This window comes from Myotis davidii, unplaced genomic scaffold (genome assembly GCF_000327345.1).
Source record: "Myotis davidii unplaced genomic scaffold, ASM32734v1 scaffold37, whole genome shotgun sequence".
In the NCBI taxonomy this organism is placed as follows: domain Eukaryota; kingdom Metazoa; phylum Chordata; class Mammalia; order Chiroptera; family Vespertilionidae; genus Myotis; species Myotis davidii.
In genome coordinates, this window is record NW_006289395.1 from 1,589,336 (window position 1) to 1,594,291 (window position 4,956).

Genomic DNA, 4,956 nt, shown 5'->3' on the forward strand with positions numbered 1-4,956 from the left:
TGGTTTGTAGTTTTGGTTTTCTTGAGATTGTTGTAGGTTCACATGGCAGTTATAAGATATACAGAGCCCTAACCGGTTTGGCTCAGTGGATAGAGTGGCAGCCTGTGGACTGAAGGGGTCCCAGGTTCGATTCCGGTCAAGGGCATGTACCTGGGTTGCGGGCACATCCCCAGTGGGGGGTGTGCAGGAGGCAGCTGATCGATGTTTCTCTCTCATTGATGTTTCTAACTCTCTATTCCTCTCCCTTCCTCTCCGTAAAAAATCAATGAAATATATATAAAAAATAACCAGAGTTACATTTTTACCTTTGACCAAAAGAGTGTGAAGTGGGGGTAGAATTCCCCATCTGTTGCTTATCATTTTAATGGAACATTAATACTCCACCCGAGGAACCACAAAATGGCTTGTTTTGGGGGTTTTTTTTTGTACAGCTCAAAGCTAAGATTGGTTTTCATATTTTTAAAGAGTTGTGAAACCAAAAAGAAAACAGGCAAATATGTGACAGAGGTCTTATATGTCCCTTGATAGAGTTTGCTGACCGCTTGCGTCATTGGCCTGAGTGTGATATTCCTGTTCTTATTGTGAAACATTGCCCTTCGGTTATTCGTGCGTTTCTTTTTGCAAACTTTCCTTTTCCCCTTTATTTTTAGAGGTAGGCTGACTTTGGACCCTTCGTAGGGGTGCCGTACATTTCCCGAGTGTGTGTGTTGCCAGGGTTGCTCATGGAAGCTTATCTCACTCTAGGTCTTCGTGGAAGCTGGCACAACGTACAAACTGGGCTTTAGAGAACGGCACCTGACTTCAGGTTGCACAATCAGGATCTGAAGATCCATGGACTCTTATTCCTTCCAGGATCTTCTATTTAGTTGATGCAGGGCCAGCCTAGCGGTTCTGGGCTCTGTTGGGGAGGGCGGGCGGAGGGATGCTGCCCTCTTGTGGTGGCACACTGCTCGCCTTGCCCACTTGAATCTGACCTGAGGTTGATTCCCTCAGGAGGTTGGCCCCCTTTTTAGTTTTTCCTTTGGGGGGACGCTAAATACTCTGTGTGTCTGTTAAACAAGTTATTTTGAAGTAGCCGACGGTCAACTTGACAAGTTTACAAGTTAGAGGAAATTTCCTCTGTGACGCCTCTCCCATAATTTAACTTTAGCCCACTCTTTTTTTTCTTGCTTTAACTGCTTCATTCTGTCTTTAATTACTTTATTCGGGTATAATTTACACACCATAAAACCCACCCATTCCAAGTGTGAAGTTTAATGATTTTTGGTAAATTTATCGAGTTGTGAAACTGTCACGATGCTACGGTTTTACAACATTTCTACCACCCCAAGCAGTTCCTTTATTCCTACTAGCAGTCACTCCCCACTCCCACCACTAGCCACAGGCAGCTTTTGGCCTCTGGGCAACAGCCTTTTCTGGACATTTCGAGTCAATGGGATCATGCTTTTACATCCGGCTTCCTTCACTTAGCATAGTGTGTTTGCGTTTCATCCCTGTTGTAGCTTGTATCAGTACTTAGTTCCTCTTTAGTGTTGAGTAATAGTCCGTTGTATGACTATATCACACTACTTTCCCCATTCACCAGTTGATTGGTTCCACTTTTGGGCTATTTTGAGTAACTCTGCTAAAATACTTGCCTAAGATTGCTTGTGTGGATATATATTTTCATTAGGGGAGGAGTGTGTGGGGGATAAATACCTAGGAATGGAAATGCTGAATTATATGGCAGATTTGCTTATCTTTTGAAGAAACTACCAAACTTTTCCGAAGTGGCTGCACCATTTTACAGTCCCATCGGCAGTGTATAAGGTTTCTCGTTTTTCCACACCCACGTCATCACTTGATAGTGTCTATTATAGCAATTCCAGTGGTTGTGTACTTACTATAAAACCGCAATGGGTATCTCATTGTATGTGTTTTGTTGTAGTTGTTTTTATCTTAGAAAGAGGAAGGGAGGGAGAGAGAGAGAAACATCGATATGGGAGAGAAACGTGGGCCAGTTGCCTCCCATATGCACCCTGACCAGGGACTGAAACTGCAACCTGGGCATATGACCTGACTGGGGATCAAACCTCGTAAACTTGGCATATCGGGACAATGCTCCAACCAACTGAGCCGCACCGACCAGGGGTCTTTGACTATGTTTTTAATTCTACATGAAGTTTTAAAAATATTTAAGATATTTACAATTCTGACTATTACAGACTCTCAAGCACTTGGATATCTAATATGACAGAACAGTATTGATGAATTTCTTTTCTTTCCATTTTTTTTGTTAGTCCTCACCTGAGGCTATTTTTCCACTGATTTTTAGAGAGAGTGGAAGAGAGAGGGAAAGACACAGAGAAACATCGATGTGAGAGAAAAACATCGATTGGTTGCCTCTTGCACTTGTCCTGACCAGGGCCCGGGCCAGGGAGGAGCCTGCAACCAAGGTACGTACCCTTGACTGGAATCGAACCCGGGACCCTTTGGTCCGCAGGCCAAAGCTCTATCCACGGAGTGAGCCAAACCTGCTGGGGCATGAATTTCTAATTATCTGAAAATCCATGGGCCCTTATCCCCTCCAGGATCTTATACGTAGTTGATTCCCCTCATTTCCTTCCGTTTATTACAGTTGCATTATAAAATAGGATGGGTTACAGATGTGCATTTTGTGAAAGCATGTGTCCACTCACATTTGAACCTGTTTCTATGGAAGGGAAAAGCAAACAAATTATTTGCTCTTGGCATCATACGTGACTAAATTAACTTAGTCGTGTCAGCACCCACTTTACATGAGCCCATCGCTGTCCTGAAAAAAAATTAGGGTCCTCTTATTAAGGAAGAAGGGGGAGTGGAGGAAGGAGGAAGCAGCCAGAGTAACCCCTAGCACTGTGTTACTGAAAAGGACAGCAGGCATGCATGCAATGTGCTCAATAAATGTGGATAAAATCATGGAGAATTAATGTCTTACAGGTGGATAAGAGAGTTGACAAAGAAATAAAACCCAATAGATTTTTTAAAATATATTTTATTGATTTTTTACAGAGAGGAAGAGAGAGGGATAGAGAGTTAGGAACATCGATGACAGAGAAACATCGATCAGCTGCCTCTCGCACACCCCCTACTGCGGATGTGCCCGCAACCAAGGTTCATGCCCTTGGCCGGAATCGAACCTGGGACCTTTCAGTCTGCAGGCCGGCGCTCTATCCCCTGAGCCAAACCAGTTAGGGCCCAATAGATATTTTTAATGCCCCAAGAATTGTTTTTCATGTGCTTAAAAGCTTCTTGTGTCTGTATCTAAGGATTCAGAGTGAGTGCTAGACAATTCTGCTTCCAGGTCATCCTGGCCATGAGGTTCAGTGGGTGTGAACCCAGATGAACCCAGGTTCCTGCAGCAAGCGGGGGCGTTTGGTGCTGTGTAGCAGTTGCTCTAGATGCCCCAGTGTCATTGCCGCACTTGGGTACAGAGGTGTGAGTTTGGCTTTGTGACAGGTGACTCCACTGCTCTGTCTGCAACCATCATCAGTGCTGAGATTCTCATAACATGTTTGAAACATACTGTTCGTTTCTTTTAAAAAAACTTTAAATTGATGTATTATACATGTACCGAAACACGCTAATATCATGGTTGAACAGCTCTATGAATTTTCATGAACTGCGTAATCTTCCCCTAGATTTAAAAACCAAAGACAAAAATCAAAATACATGATTGGAACCGAGCACCCCAGAAGTTCCTTCAGGCCTCCTTCCTGTAATGACACCCCCCTAGCCCCCTGCAAGGTAACCACTTGCAAATAAAGGAAATCATGATTCATTTAGTGCCTGGCTGCATCCACTCTCCAGTTTATGAGATTCACCTAGATCAGCGGTTCTCAACCCGTGGGTCACGACCCCTTTGGCGGTTGAACGACCCTTTCATAGGGGTCGCCTAAGACCATCCTGCATACCAGATATTTACATGACAATTCATAACAGTAGCAACATGACAGATATGAAGTAGCAAGAAAAATAATTTGATGGTTGGGTCACAACGTGAGGTACTGTATTTAAAGGGCCAGAAGGTTGAGAACCACTGGCCTAGATGGTTGTATATTTTAAAGGGTCATTCCTCCCTATGATGGTACAGTAGGCACTTGTCGAAACCGGCTGGAATATGTTTGCACATTCTGCTGTCATGAGGGTTTGGGTAGTTCACAGCTTTGGGGAATTAAAAGTAATGCTGCTTTGCACATTCTTGTAAATGTCTTCTGGGGAACACGTGCGTGCCTTTCTGTTGAGCATTCCTGTACTGAATTGCTGAGACATTGGGGTGCTTATACTCAGTCTTCTAAATGGAGCGCGCATCGGATGCTCACACCTGCCCTGGGAGAGTCTGCTTGCTCCCAGCCCCGCCACCACTGGTAGGCGGTGACTTTTCATCTTAGCCTCTGGCGGATGTGTCCACAGCACACAGAAAGCTCGGATGCTTCTGGTGAGCCCACAGAGTCTGAGAGCTCAGAGGCAACAGAAGGGCCACCTGGTCAACCTCAGCCGATGCTGGGGTTTCCTTAGCATCAGTGGAAAGCAAACAAGGTGGAGGAGATATGTTAGTGGTCTATGCCAGCATCATCACCACCTGCCCTGGGCATCCCGGGAGATACACAACTTAGGGACAATGGCAATAAAAACTCCTGGTTCCAGTTGGTTATTGGCCTGGTGCCCAACACCCTTTTTGTAACGCTTGCATAGCTGGGTTCGAGGAACGCATGAGCAGTACCAGCAAGGGACTGACAGTTCATCTGCATCCTGGTTCCCCAGAGGACCAGTTGGCAGGGCAGACGAGGGGCCCCTCCTCTAATGCCAAGGTAGGCTGGTTCCTGAGACAGAAATGTTGCTTTCGGGGGCAGCCCCGTGGTCAGTAGTGGCGGTTCCCACTGCAGCCCAGCGGCAGGAGGGCAGACCTGAGGTGCTAGCAGCTAGAGGGATGCAGGG